This window comes from Canis lupus, chromosome 6 (assembly GCF_003254725.2).
Source record: "Canis lupus dingo isolate Sandy chromosome 6, ASM325472v2, whole genome shotgun sequence".
In the NCBI taxonomy this organism is placed as follows: Eukaryota; Metazoa; Chordata; class Mammalia; order Carnivora; family Canidae; genus Canis; species Canis lupus.
Window position 1 is genome coordinate 65,991,433 of NC_064248.1, and position 16,248 is coordinate 66,007,680.

Here is a 16,248-nt window from a genome sequence, read left to right on the forward strand (position 1 = left end):
TCATAATGGGGAGTGGAGCTTCAACATATGAATTTTAGGGGGACAAAATTTGGTCCACAGCATTCTCTGATGCTGTTGTCATAGAATCTGGAATGTGGAATATGTAGAAGTTGAACAAAGATCATATCCCTGAAGTAAAGATGGTTTGCCAAATTGTTCCTTCTTCTTATGACATTATGATGCCACAAATGTGGAATAGGTGTTTACATTAGTCAAAAGGATTAGAACAACTGCACAAATGTGACTGTGACCTATTTCTGCATAAATATGATGGATAACTTTCATTTTGCAGATATTTTGCAAGCCTGAGTAAGAAGTGTTATATTCCCAGGGGAGTATCCCCCACTCCATCCCCCTTTTACCTCTTCCCTCCATCCCCGCCCTCCCCCCCTCCCCCCACCAAATACCTGTCACATTTCTCAGCATGCAATTTAGCTTTGGGTTAGCAGACAATACTTTTATAAACTTGCTGCAGAAACTGTTATGGAAAAGCAAAGTATTACTGTTGCTGTATTATATCTTGTCACAGAAAATCAAATGTGAAACAATAGAGGCTAGAACTATAAAAAATTATTTATTCATAAAATTCAGAATCCAAGAGCAGATCCAACAAAAGCTCAAATCCTTTGAAATGGTACTTAGGTAAGTGAAGAGAATATATAATGAATATTCCAAACTTCATAATCTCAATTGAGTATCTAGATTTTTAGTAACAAATGTTAGAATATGATTTAAAAATTCTTTAAGCATTAAATTTTACATCATATTAGTTTCTTCCTTTCTATCTTCCTTTCTGCCTTTCCCCCTCTTTCTCATTTTTTTTTTTTTTTATCAAGTAATTCTAAATCTAGGACAGTTATGGCTAGTAGGCCAAAAGCAGCTCACCTAAATTTCCAGGTGCTGTACAGATTCTCTGACATTAATATTTATAAAAAGAAAATTGTTCTATATATGTATTTTGCACTGGGGCATTAATAGATAATTTACTTATCATTTCTCTTTCTGATATTTAGCAAAATATTAGTCTTCTCCTTACTTCTGGAAAGGGGTTATGTGTGGATAGGAATAGATGGGATAATGTAGTAGGACACATGGCTTTCAAACTTTTGGGCCAGAGTGTGGTTCTTTAAAAACTATTATGCATTGATGGAATCTGGCTGCTATTCTTGAGATTAAATGTATCACCTTGGCTAAGAGAGAGAGAGAGAGAGAGAGAGAGAGATTATCTTGGGTGGGGCCTGGGCTAAGTGACAGACTTAGTGTTTGGGCTGCTATAGCAAAAATACCATATACTGGGTGACTTATAAACAAAAGAAATTTATATCTCACAGTTCTGGCAGCCAAGACGTCTGATATCAAAGCCCAGGGAGATTTGGAGTCTGGTTCAGAGCCGGCCATCACCTCACTATAACCTCACATGACAAAAGTGGCCAGGAACCTCTTTTTTTATAAGGCTTCAGACTTTTTATAAATCTCCACCCTCATGACCTAAGCGCCTCCTGCCTTCACACTCATATCGTGGGTTAAGTCTTCAACATCTGAAGGGAAGGGTGGTAGTGGAACATAGACATCCAATACATCAATAAGAGTGGCTTACATCTAAACCATTTTTTGAGAATAGCCCTAGATTTAGAGTTGTTTCAAAAGAGAAGTTGCCCATGTGAGTTCTAAGGCTAGGTCATGAAAAGGGTATAGCTTCCATCCGGCTCTTCCTCTCCTGCTTCACTCACTCTGGTGGAAGCCAGATACCATGTTGAGCAGCCCTGTGGAGAGGCTACATGGAAACGAACCAGGGCCTCATGTTAACAACCAGCATTAGGTTCCCAGATTAGTGAGTGAGACACATTGGAAGTTCAATCAGCTCAATGGTATACTGGTAAATGTTTTCCTGTTCTCTGAAAAAGAATGCATGTATCTTCATTTCAGTACATGCTTGTACCCACAGTAGTTTATCATAAGCAATTTATAGTATAAACTTTGCCAATAGTAATAAAATATATAATAGTCTGTATTATAAATTCCTTATTCCTACACTTCAGCGTGATCAGTCCTACGTCTTGCAAATTTTATTATCAGTTTTTGTAATCTATCCCCAAAGAGAGCCACAATATATATCAGATATATTGATGAGTAATCAATTCAGCAAAGAAATCACTTACTAATGAATGAGTGTAGTTTTGAAATGAATGCTGGTTGATATTTTTGTTTACATTAATGACTAAAACAAAAGCAGAAAAATAAACACATAAGCTGGAACTTTACTTGTTCATTAATAGAATGAACAACTCTGCTGAATTAGAAAATAGTTTTTGAATACTGGAAAAATATTTCCTCAATTTTTTTGGTATGTGATTGACAATGTGATAGCTATGGATACAACATGCTTTTAAACATAGTCTACATTATTAACATTTTTCTGCACCACTTTCCTAAGTCTGGGCAATTAACAAAACAATAAATCAAGTCCCACTTTATAAGGTTTGTCCCTTTCTGTTGTATAAACACTCACACTATGGCCAATTTAAACCAACCTGTTTATGTCATAAAATGTGGACTTAGGAGGAGATGCACAGTAGCACAAAGCTCTATAGTATTTTCATCATATAGATAGAAAATAATTAAATAACCTCAAAAGTGTTGATTGTAGTAAAACAGTAAAATTATTAGAAGGTGATTAGTTTTGATTATTTTTTACCTTTGATTTGGTAGAATCTATTTCTATGTTTTGATGAGCACTGGGTGTTGATATAAGTGATGAATTATTGAATTCTATTCCAAAGACAATATCACTCTGTATGTTAACTAACAAAATTAGAAAAAAAAAGTTTAAGACAATCCTTGAAAAATAATTTAATTATGAATTTTAATTTAACAACTATACAATTTAACATAGCTTCCATAACCTTCATATAACTTTAATGTAATTTAATTTTTAATACTGGCTATTTAATGTTTAGCTTGTGAAATTTCAGAAAATTTTAGAGCCCTCTTTTTTTTTTTTTCCAATTTTGATTTGTTTTGATTAATGGTTACCAAATTTTAGGCTTATAAAAAAGAGTTCTGCAAAAGGAATGTTTACGTGATGGTTTGTACATTCACTTGTACAATACTATTCAGCATAAACGTAATATACCACAAAAGTATATAATCTTTTGTTATACATTTCCTTTGTTGCTATTTTTAAAGATTTTATTTAAATTCAATTTGCCAACATATAGTGTAATACCCAGTGAAGAGCCCCTCTTTTGTAAGCCTTGTGAGCCCACTCCCCCTCACCACTGCCACTGTCCAGTCAGGGCTTTGGATGAGTAATATCCTATTATCAGACAGCTTGACAGCAACTCTATGAGGGAGCCTGAATCAGAATCATCTAGCTAAGCCACTCCCAGATTCCTGACCCATAAACCCGGTGAGAGATGAAAATGTTTATTATTGTTATAAGCCACTATGTCTTAAGACAATTTATCATGCGACAATAGGTAGCTAATACACATAGAAGCCTTATATTAGCCATAAACTCTCAGTAAAACATAAAAAAAAATCTTATTTTCCTAAGAATAAAAGAACAAATCTTATCAAGATAAGATAAAAACGAGGTGCCTGGGTAGCATAGTCCATTCAGTGCCAGACTCTTGGTTTCAGCTCAGGTAGCAATTAAGGAGGAGCCCCTCCTTGGGCTCTGCGCTCAATCTCTCTCCTCTCCCTCTGCCCTTCCCCCATTGCTCTCTCTCTCCCTAAAAAATAAATAAGTAAAACTTAAAAAAAAAAAAAAGATAAGATAAAAAATAGAGCATAATTAATTTTGCATTTATTTTGGGAAAATTCAACACAAAAGAAAAAACATGATCTTTTTTTAATGAGAAAATGATTACAAAAACATCATCTAGCTGTTTGATATGAGTACTGAGTGTTAAGGGAAAGAAAATCACTAATTACGTGATCTGCACAGTGAATTTGGATGCTCCAAAAATAATTGTTTCACGTAGAAAATTGCTTTATGATTTTTGAGAACTTAAAAGCTGAATTTGCTGATTTTTATTTTGACTTGTTCCAATTTTCATTATTTGATTCAGACACAATATTCTTTTCATTTAAAATATTCTACCGATCACAAATTCATGGGAAACATTTGTTATATAATTAACATGGGACAAAAATTAACAATCCAAAATACTTATTGAGGTTATAAGAGAAAATACATAACATAGCCCACAAATAAGCATGGAAGTTAGTAGTTAAGGTCGCCTAAGTGAACATTGAACAACAGCATCCTTTTGTGAACAGCATCCCTTTGAATATTTAGGTTTCTCAATATGGCAAAAAGTGTTTTCCCCTCTTTTTCTTTCTCCTTTCCTACAACCTTCCTCATCTTAGGTATGCAAAATTGGGTCAATTATAAATCACCCAATTTCTAACTCTTGACTCACCCTCATCATTAATCCATGCACATCCTTCATTTATATATTTATTTTTTAACTTTTCTTTGTAATGTAATGACCCCTGGTCAATTTGTCACTAAACCCTGAAACTAAACTATTGTCAACAATTCACACTTTTTTTTTTTTTTTTTTTTTTTTTTTTTTGCGTGTCTTACTTCCCTAAGTTGTCATATAATTATTTTCTATCTGAGGCATTATGGGATGAATGTTTGTGTCCTCCCTGAGTTCCTATGGTGAAGCTCTTAACCCTCAGGGTGAAGTTCTTAGAAGGTGAGGTGTCTGAGAGGTAATTAGGTGTAGAAGTGGTCATGAGGGTGGAGCTGCCATGATGGCATCAGTGACCTTATAGAGAGAAGAAAGAGCTATCAGAGCTTATATGAAGATAGAGTGAGAAGGTAGTCATATGCAAGCCAGGAAGAGTACCCTTGCCAAGAACAAAATTTTCCAGCACCTCTTCATCTTGGACATCCTAGCTTCCAGGACTATCAAAGATAAATGTCTGCTGCTTAAGCCACCCAGTCTATACTATACCATTTTATTGTAGCAGCCTGAGCTAAGACATGAAGAAACTCTACTTCTGAATTTTGTTAATTTTTTACTGGATTTAAAAAAAATAATATAGACTTATAACTATAACAAATAACTTCTTGTTAGAAGAAGACTGTTGTACAATAATAATTAAATGTAGTTATTATTGTCTTTACGTATATCTCAATTTTTTTTTTTTTATTTTAGGAAAAAAAAGTACTTGCATTTTACTGGCTTGTTACTTGTTAGCACTTCTAGAAAAACAGAATGCAAACTGGAAAACATTGATGTTGTGATAAAGAGTCAGACTTTGCAAATAGAAAGAGTTAAGGTCAAATTTAAATTGCAAAACTTACTAGCTGTATGTCAGGGAGCAAGTTGGCTAACATTATGGACCTTGATTTTTTTCATCCATAGGGTGGGGGACAATAACTGACTCCATTAGGCTGTTATAAAGGCAAAATAAGATACTAAATGCATACTTAACACATGCATTAAGAATTCAATCAGGAAAATAAAGTTTCTTAATGGAAAATTAAAATTTATTAGATTACTTCATTTCTTTTTTTTTTTTTTTTTTAAAGCTCGGCTGAGGGAGTTGACTCAAATATATTTGAATTCTACTGATATCTATCTAAAATTATATCCAAATAGCCAGATGGAAACTTTCCAGCTATCGTTTGTTGTAAAATGGTGAATTGACCCATGAATCATAGTGAAAGCATAGCTTGAGATCAGTTAGTAGAATAGCCAAATTCAGACAAGGCTAATCAGTGTCTTTCAAAATCACATAAAATAAACAGAAAATTGTTGAAAGCCATGTGATAAATTAGAATACCAATCTAATTTGGCTTGGTCAATCCCAGTGTAACTCCATCTTTCTCAATATTTGTTGTAATTCCTATAGACTCTTAACATAGGATCTATAACATATGGACATGTAAGTGATTTTTTTTTTTTTTTAGTGGATTAACTTGGGCATTTATAATGAGAATTTTGTTAGGGGGAAAATCTGCCGGAAATTTTGGCTGTCATTAAAATTGCCCATTCTTAAGTACTTATGCTTGGTATATAATGATTCCAGCCCCATAGTGGGGTGTAAAATGATATTTGCTTCTCAAGGTCTATGTCCAAGAAATCTTACTGTCACTAATTCAGAAAGTCCTATTCCACTCTCAGAGAGGGTGGACGACACAGTTTGAGTAGAACACATTTGTCTAACCAACATTAACCATTCTTCATCTCCTATTTTTTCTCTTAGGAAGTAACTAGTTTTCATGCAACTCACGCTTTCCTTTCTATGGGAAAATGTAAAAACTTAAAAGTTGAACGCACTTTGTTTTTGTTTAAAATTTGACCCAAATAGATGCAATTACTAACATCTACAATAGTAATTGGTACTAATTCTCCATTAGTTTTGATGAATTTTAGCAGATAGTTACATAATGGATACATAAATATATATAACTCCCAGGGAGCTCTACAGACATATTTTTATGGAAATATAGAATCACCTAGCAATGTGATCACATGAAAGCAACATAAGTATCACTTCCATTAAAATGCATAAGAACCAGAGTAAAATAAATAGTAAACTGTTACTTCAAACCCGAGAAGAACCTACTTTTCTAAGGAGAATATAAATGCTCAGTTGGTAGAGAAAGCTGACGTTTGAAGTAAAAGACGCTTAAGTGTTTAAATGCCAGGCAATGAAATAAAAGTGTAAAAATAGGCCTACGGAAGAAACAAATCACGGTTTTCTAAAAGCCAAATCCCCCAGCTGATAAATCATTTTTGTTCTGTCTGCCCTGTGTGAATAGGCCAAAGAGATGACATGTCTTTTAAATAAATCTAGGCGCCTCTCTCATTTAAACTATCTTTGCTGCTATATTTATTCCAGGAACTAAAATAGTCCCATGACCTTTCAAAAAAACATTTTTACTCTTAAAAGAATCAATTTGAGTTTCCTGTTAAATCTAACATTTTAATTTTGTTTCTTCTACGGGCATAGGATTGAGCACAATTTTTAAGCTAGGCTGGATAATTTGGGAATGTCTTAAAACATGCATTTTACCTCAGCTCCATGTTATTTCGGGGATACGTTATCCAGAAATTATTATCCCTTCCACCAGTTGTTGCAACCACCCATTACCTTAAAAATGTAAACAAGTTTCAAATAGATGCTTAGGACTACATTAAAAATAAAATTACGCAGAATAGTAAAAATACACGCTTGTTGACAAGGTGAAGAATGAGCTTGTTTGGGAGAAGGCCTCGCTTTGAAGACCTTTAGGATTTCATTGTAAAGACCTTTGCTCCTTAAAAACATCCCATGAAAGAATGGTGGGTGATTTGAACTTATCAGGCATCAACCTAAATAAGGTTTGTTCTAGAATGAAGTTCGGTATAGACCATCTCACACTGGGGCACACATTTCCTTTCCTTTTTACCTAGGGTATGCCTCTATATTCTAAAACACCACTGAGAAAACCACTTTCTTATCTGGTGTGCCACAGACTTGTACCATCGATTTAATTTGGTCTTCACATTTTTATTGTCGTGGAAATACTGCCAAACTGTGTCTCTTTTTTTTTTTTTTCTTTTAATTTTAATCATAAATGAGTGTCAGAGATGGTTTTGGCCATAGATAATGTGTGAATGCTTCTTAGAATGAGTAATTTCCTTTGACACTGCAATTTAATTCCCTTCCTATTCAGCCAGGACCATGGAAAGTCCAATCAGATGACCCTGTACCCTAGAAGAGAGAAAAGATTGCTTCTGTACCAGAAGCACTCATGTGGACTCGTGACCTGGGGCAAGCAGAAGTTGGGCAAAAGGATTCTGACTCTTCAAAAAGCAGAGGCTTGGATAGTAGTGATAAGGTTAATGTATCCTCTTATTGTTAATTATGTATTGAAAAAGCCTGAAAAAGACTGAATAAAAAAATCAATCTTCTTACATTAAATCTATATTTTGAAATAAGTTAATAGCATATTATTTGTTTATGACAGCATCTTCAAAGTACTTTCATTATAAAATGACAGAACACTAACACATAACTTTCCAATAAAAGAGTCCTCTTGTAAAGATGATGTTATTCAAAGTATATTCTTCGATTTCTCATTTATTCATTTACTAAATGATTTTTTTTTTAAGATGTTATTTATTCACGAGAGACATAGGGAGAGAGGCAGAGATACAGGTAGATGGAGAAGCAAGCTCTATGCAGGGAGCCCGATGCAGGACTCGATCCCAGGACCCCAGCATCATGCCCTGGGCCAAAGGCAGATGCTCAACCACTGAACCACCCAGGGACCCACTAAATGATATTTTTGAGCACACTTTGACGCAACACTTCTTTCAGGCACTGGGTCCTGAAATGAATAAGTTCCTTTCGATAATCTCCTTGGGGGAAGAGATCAAGGTAAACTTATAATTGTAACAGGATGCAGATCATGAGTCCTGCTATCTCGGAAACATGAATACAAAATACAGAGAGAAGAGCACGGGATCCCAACAAAGCTCAAGGTTAAGCTGAATGTGGAAGAAACACTTGGAGTTTGCAAGTCAAGAAAGGAAAGAAAGGCATCCCAGGACAAGTGCTGGGGGGTGTCAGGACCGTATTGGGAATTAGGGAATCACAAGTGGGTCAGTGGGAGCTACAGCCATAGCAGTGAGTCTCACCTCGAGTAAGGAGACCTTATAAGAACTGAAGCCCTGGGAAATACCATGAAATCAGTATCAGGTGAAGGACTAAAGGAAAAAAGGAGGGAATGAGGAAGAATCAGAAAAACTTAACTTAGCCACATTTATTTGTTATGCACCGTGGTAGGAACTGGGGATACAAAATCAAGCAAGTCTTGACTCTGACTCTCAGGGTGCTTTCAATAAAGTGAGAAACACAATAGAGCAAGTATTAGGATTATAATTGTGTGCGTGTGTAGAGCATATACAGGAATAATGTGCTTAAGGCGCATGGAATCAGACAAGTTGAATCCAGATTTTTTTCAGTTATCATTAATTGATTCATTATAGTCTTAGGTAAATTCCTTATTTATTGATGTCCTTCAGTATTCTTTCTGTGAAATGGAGTGCCTGCCCTACAGTGATGTTGCAAAGATGGAACAAAATAATCCATGCAAAGGCATTAGTGCCTGGCACATATTTATTCTCAGGAAATATAAGTTATTACACACACACATACACAAGGTATTATAGGAACATAGGCTACGTCTAAATTAGAATAAAGATGAGAGAGAGAGAGAGAGTAAATTATGAGTTGAGTTTTATAGGATGAGTAAGTTAGTGCCACAAAGAAGATGGAGAGAATATCCAGGCATTAAAATAGCATAATGAGATGAAAGAGTAAGGAAAGAGGGAGACTCTCAAAACAAAAGTAAGAAGAGGGCATTTTGAGCCCCAGAGATCAGGAGCAGAGTTCAATGAGAGGCTTTACCACGTTTGTTAGAAGCTTGACTCTGGAGTCAGACTCTCTGGGTTCAATTTCCAGCTCTGCTGTTTGGAGGCTGTCTGAATTTAGTCAAGTGACATAATTGCTCAGTGGCTCAATTTCCTCATCTACAAAAGAGAGATACTGATATTTCCTACGGGGGTGAGAGGGTAAGGAAGTTTACAGAACATTGTCTGCATTGTGCATGCTGAATGGCTTGGAATTGTTAACTATTGTTTTTAAATTCTCAGGTTTATGGTGGAGTTAGCCCAAAGTAACATCTGGGATTGTGTGCTCTGAGCATCTTTTTCCTTTTCTTATTTAAGTCATTTAATTTCTATCACTGTGAACTCAAAGTTAGCCACCAGGTAGCATTAACCTACTACTATCAGTTCATATCTTTAGGCTTAGTCTAGACTAGATGCCAAAAAATGTTTGTTGACTGTATACTAAGAAGAGTGTTCATTGTGGTAAGTCAACATTCCTTCAGGGTAGACAATTTCTTTTTCTTTCTTTCTTTTTTTTTTTTTTTTCAGGGCAGACAATTTCTTATCAGAAAACTAAATATTTTCCCTACTTAGAGAAGTCTACTGGAAAAAAATAGGAATTGAAGTTTGAGAGTCATATTTTCACGGACTTAAGATCTCTGGCCCTATTTTGACCACCATTTGCAAATTATCCAACTGAAGACTTGAGCAGGATCACAGAATTATAATGCACATAGTGGAACCTCCAATGACTGGGAATGACCATTTGACAAAGTCCATGTCCTAAGAATTACTTTGAACAAAAGAATAACCCCAGTATATAAAATGTATGCTAACTGCTGTTAGCAATTTGTCTGTTTTCAACCAAACCTGATAGACCAATAGCAACCTCAAAAGAAAATAGATCTGGACAATGGGGTAACTTGCTGGTGACCTTGAAAGAAGATGGTATATTAGCAGCCATAGAAGCACAAGGATGGCTCAGTCTCCTCTAATTTAAAGCAAATGGTATTTCTCTGAGAGATCTCATAATGCTAGAATGACACAGGATCCCGAAGGATCAGACCATCAAGATACCTCAAATGAAGAGATCATCTCCCCACTCCTGAGGATCATGGTATGTACAGAAGAACCTTGTTCATTGACAGCCACAGATACGTTGGCCCAGCTACACTCCATATTAACAACCCTCAGGGACCTGGGCAGTGAGCACAGGGAAATTACCAAGGCAATGAACACGTATTCCCAACTCAGATGGAACACCAAGGAGATGGATACAATTAACTGGCTCGGTGAAGATTTACAGTCTCACCTGGTCATGTGTCTGGTTAATATTTGAAACTAGAAAATGATTTCTACTGAACTTTAAGACTGAAATAAATGGGGAGGTTGCAATAACTTACTGGGTAACTCTTCCTTTTTCCAGTCCTTGGTTAGTATCAGAATCACATGCCTATTTTTATCGGTATATTTATAAAAAGCAGCATTATTACAGCTTGCACAAACAATTTTCAGAAATCCGGTTCTGAATGTTACAGCCAAGAAAGGGAGGTGAAACAGGTCTGGAAGCGGCAGATTGGCATAGTAGAGGAGAAACTCTGACAAGTCTGCTGAACCTTAATCAGAGAGGAAAGGAATGATAAAGTGAAGGTCATCACAATGGGACTCTGATAGTAATCGCTCTTGTCTCACAAACAGCCACACTTAAAGCAGCCTTGCACTTAAAACAGGGACTTGCAGCAGAGAAGGAAGTGTTAGGAAATTTTGAGATCTAGACTCCAAATAATTGTACTATTTACCGAACTAAAATTTTTCCACCTAAACATTGTTAAGAATTGCTGGACTCCCTGAGTGGGAAAGGTGGTGTCTGTTTTAACATTGCAGCCCCTGGGTTTGGTTCAGGAGTGTAGCTATTAGTAGGATTCAATAAATGTAGAGTGGAGGATGGAAGGAAGGAGTTTCAAAATCAGTGAAAACTGAGACAGATCCCTGGGGAAAAAAAAAATGCATGCATTATAGTCCTTCTTCCAAAATTGATTTTGGATGATCAATATTAGGGGAAGATAGAGACAAGAGGAGGGTGTGAGGGGCAGTTGGGATCATGCATGTAAAAAATTCCATTTGATCCTGTATTTGCTCATCTGCTCCATGGAAGGGACCTGAAGTTCTGTACACACACATTTTATTTCTTACACTAAATTGTAAATTACACTAAATTGTGTGTTTTTGTAGGCAGGGATCACAGTGTTTGGTTTGGGGGGGAGGGATTGGTTATATGGACTCCATTCTGGTATTATGTGAGTGTGTAATCAATTAATGAATGAAAGCAGGTTCGTGTACTGGGAAGACATTGGACTCAATCAGAAATTGTGGGTTCAGGATCCAGCTCTCGCTATGTGTTATTAAATTACTTTCACACTCTGAGCTTTGCAATTCCAGCTGCAAAATGAAATAATGATATTCGACAGGTTTTTTTTTTTCCTTTCTTTTTTTTCTTTGCTTTCTTTCTTTTTCTTTCTTTCTTTTCTTTTTTTTTTTTTTGATAAGGATTGGGTGAAATGATTCACCCCAACACACTGTTTTTTAAATAGAGAATCTCATGCAAGCATTTTTTAAAAATGTGTCTCTGTCTTGTTATCACTACAGTTATTAGGTTTTGGATCCAAACCTATTTGGCGTCCTCTTTTGGCTCTTCCTTGTCTCAGTCCTTGACATACCCCACTTCCTTTAATTGCCACCTTTGACATTTTTCTTTTGCTTTTCCCAGGACACTCTTCCTTGTCCCTCAGCTTCCACAGTCCTCCTCATGACCCTCCTGTGAGAATGCTAACTGTCTGCCTCTGACTGGCAACTAATCCCTTTAAGGTGTTGACTGATAATCAATGTGTGATAATGACTTCAGGCAGAGGTGAACAACCATTTTTTTACAAGTGCCAATTCTATGTGTTAATGGGCCATATTAAAAAAAAAAAGTATAGTAAAAGTCATCTGAAATCCTACTACCCCTTGATGGCTCCTTTTAAATGTTAGCAAACTACTTTCTTTATTTTTTGTTTGTTTTATTAATACCTTGGGGGAAAATCTATTCATGTAACTTATCAGTATATTGGCCAGGAAATCATAACTAAAATTGGCGTTTCTTCTAAGTCATTGAAATGGTAATATCTGGATAGACTTGGGGAGGTTGCGACAAGTAAGTCACTTTCTAACCTTTGATCCTAAAATCAGCAGTGTTTAAAAGGAATGAAACTGGTATGGTAGAAAGACTGGCTCATGAGTCAAAATAATAGTTAATTATAGCTAACACTTGCGAGAATTTATCGTATGTAAAAAAAAAAAAACAAAACAATCCTGTAACATGTACTTTACATGCACTGTCTAATTAATGTTCATGAGATTCCTAAAATCTAGGTATTGTTCTTAGAGATGAAGAAATCAAGACACAGGGAGGATGAGCCGGGCCTCACAGCCAGCAAGTAGCAGAACCAGATCGAAGCCTAGGCTGGCTCTCCAGAGCCGGTGCTATTAACCGTATGCTATTCTGAGATATTGGGAAAGGTTCCCTATTTGCTGCTTCTTTAATCCTGTCATGACAGCTCGATCTGGAGGCTGGGATTGCAAGCAAACCTATATCCAGGCAAAATTGGATGGGGGTTACTAATAATGTATTATGTATTCTTCTCTTGACTAGAATCTAGTAGAGGGATTTATGTTTTCATATTCTGCTGTATAAACAGAGATAGTGAAATCATTTTGTAGTTTGGTTAAATTACCATACACATTTTACTGAATTTATTTCGGTAAAAAATATCTCAGAAGAAAAAGAAAACTGGAGATCACCGCCACCCCCGCCACTACCATGATGGCATCACAACTACATGACGACAGTAAGAATTATAATGATATATTACTATTATTGTTGAGGGCTTATTGTAATTATTGAGGTGCTGAGTTAGGCCCTCCGTATTCACTATGTCATTCAACACTCACAAGATTTGTGAGGAGTAGGTTATTATGACTTCCATTCTACTGAGGAAAAGTGAAGCTCACAGACAGGGTCTCACAAATAGAAAAGGATGGAGCACAGATTTGAAACCAAATGTGCTCAAATGTGGCTTTGGCTACATTGTCACACTGGTTTTTCCACCTGCCATTCCCCGTTGAACAGGTCTTGCTCTACACAACTCTCTGACCTCATCTGGTCCCACATGTCCTCCCTTGATCACTGAGCACCAGACACGTGGGTCTTCTTTCTGTTCTTCAAGTGCTCTTTCTGTTGCTGCTCCTCTGAATGGGATGTTCTTTCCTGAGATCTTCCGGTGTCTGCTCCTCCTTGTCACTGAGATCTCAGCTCAAGGTCACCTCTTCAGAGAGGCCTTCCTGATTACCCGAGTGAGGCCTCTCACTCCTAGTCACTCTTCCTCACATTACCCCAGAAAAACTCTCCTCTTAGGACCAACTATCCAACTGGCTTTGTTGTTGTTGTTGTTGTTGTTTTGTTTCCCTGTTTACTGAATGTCTCTGCTATTTAGAATGTTCGTAAGGGCAAAATAATGGTGACTGTTCCGTAATGTCACAGTAAGCATTTATTGCATGAATGAAGGGATGATGGATGAATGTGTTCTGGAAGCCCATGTCTTTTCCAGATCTGTCTGCCTGCATTTTTGACCGTATGACTGGCCAACCTACCTCACACCATAGTGATTTTTCCAAGCCATTGTGGTTAAGGGAGATGTGAAGGGCGGCATTTAGCCACCTTCTGTATGTGATTTTTGAAGGAAGTAGACACCTAAGTGTCTCATGATCATAGGTATATGAGCTCATAGGTATATTAATGCTCATAGGTATATTAAGTTTCCATATTGAGAGAGGTGCTGAGCTAGGTGCTGTCAAAAGTAGAAAATTTAACTAACATTTATTTGGTACCAAATGTATGCGAAACCTAGATTATGTTTTCATCTACTTAAAGAAAAAAGGTTATATTCCACACATCCCTTATGCTCTGCTCTAGGAAATGTCAAACAAGTCAAAGAGATAATCATTTTTATGGAAATTGAAGAAAATATGTCATCATGGGAAAGGTAGGAAGCTGTGTAGTATTAAGGATTATGGAGTCAAGGCTACATGGAGTCAAAGACCAGATATGCTATAGAAGACCCTATGAGGAAAGTCTCCTGTGATCTGCAATTCACAGACAGGGAAAGTGAGGCTTAGTGAAATGAAGTAACGTGCTCCATTAGGTAGGTTGATAAATGGCAAAACTGAGACAAGGACAGAGGCTGATTCCAGAGCTGTGTATCTAGTCATTCTGCTCTAATTTTGAAATGCCTAAAGATGCCATTTGAATTGAAAATATTGAAAAACTTCTATCCAAACTTATATTACTCTATTGGAGCTCTGGGACATAACTTAAAACAGGAAAGCTTCCTGATAAGAGTTCAGAGTCAAAATGCACCAAGGGTATGGACTATGGCAGGACGTTCTCCTGTCTCTCACTTTTCGTTAAGATTGAAAATGACACGTTTTTGCATGGGAGGGGGCTGACATGGGGAACACTTAGCTCTGGAAGACTAGGAAGGTAAGAGAGGTGCCTGGGGTAAAGGCAGCTAAAAGGCTCAATCCTCTGGTTTGATGCTGGCTTAGGATCTGAGAATGAAGTAGACAAGGGCTCCTTGGTATTTCTCCACTTTTTCAGCCTACCTTTTCTACGTAAGAGAGTAGATTCATGACAGGAGCCTCAGTTGGTAATAAAAACTGTGCGTTTAGGTTATTTCTCTTTGAGTCCTCCATGTAGCTGATAGATATTAAGCAAAACCTTAGCATAATAAATGCCACTAAATAATTTATTCCAATGTCCTCCTTTTACAACATCATAATCAATGTCTTTAAGGTCTAGAGAGGTTTCTTGACTTGCCCAAAACAATACAACTGGATGATGGTGGAGTTCATTTCAGAAACTAGTTTCTAAATTCTCAGTTCAAAAAAAAAAAAAATCTCAGTTCACTGTTCTTTCTAGTGTTGGACTGTAAGGTCACTTCATTGTGAAATATCACAATCTCATGATGGTTCATTTTTTCTCTGAGGAAAAAGAAACCAAAACAAAACCAGAGACAAGCATACAGTTTTATAGAATGAAACAACATAAACAAGAACTTCTGAACTCAATGTTTTCAAATTTCATATATAAGTCTACCTCCCTCCCTCTTTTTTTTTAATTTAATTTTTTTTTTTTAAATTTTAAAGCAGGCTCTATGCCTCAGGCTGGAACCCAATATAAGGCTTATCAGGACCCTGAGATCAAGGCCTCAGCTAATATCAAGAGTCAGATGCTTAAATGACTATGCTACCCAGGTGCCGCCCCCCCCCTTTTTTGTTCTTCTCTCTTTTTAAAGCAAATCTTCTTGCTTTGATGTTTTACTAGAGGAAATAAGGCAAAAGGCACTTATGTTATGGGTTTTTGGTTCAGTTGCATACGATTATTACTATGCACTTAAATATGTAATTCCTCAGAGGAGTCCAACATTTTGGGGCCATTTCCAAGCTTGTATAAGTTTCAAAGGCCATGTAACCATTCAGGTAATGGCAAACAAAAACATTTACCTGGGATTAGATTTTATTTTCATGAGGAAGTTTGAGTTTAATGTTTTTTAAGCTTTTAGAATATAAATACCACTAAATCTGATGAATATAAATCAATTTGGCCCCATGAGACATTTATGCAACTTGACTGGCATATGAAAGACTATGAAAACTCTGTAAAGATTCTTATGCCCCCTTCCCCCAATCTCTGCAAAAATCTTTCCCTTACTGATCACATTTACTGGTATTTAAATGGGAGACTCCA

The 16,248-nt window shown here is 36.4% G+C and overlaps 1 long non-coding RNA gene across 1 annotated transcript; it reads right to left on the reverse strand.

Moving 5' to 3' along the window:
• Window positions 1-407: 407 nt before the first annotated feature.
• LOC125755333 (uncharacterized) lies at window positions 408-13,937 on the reverse strand. The gene is made up of 4 exons (XR_007411566.1): window positions 13,598-13,937; window positions 5,324-5,413; window positions 2,696-2,802; window positions 408-478 (listed from the first exon to the last, which is right to left on the reverse strand). It is a non-coding gene; the product is annotated as an uncharacterized LOC125755333 (long non-coding RNA).
• Between the last annotated feature and the right edge of the window lie 2,311 nt (window positions 13,938-16,248).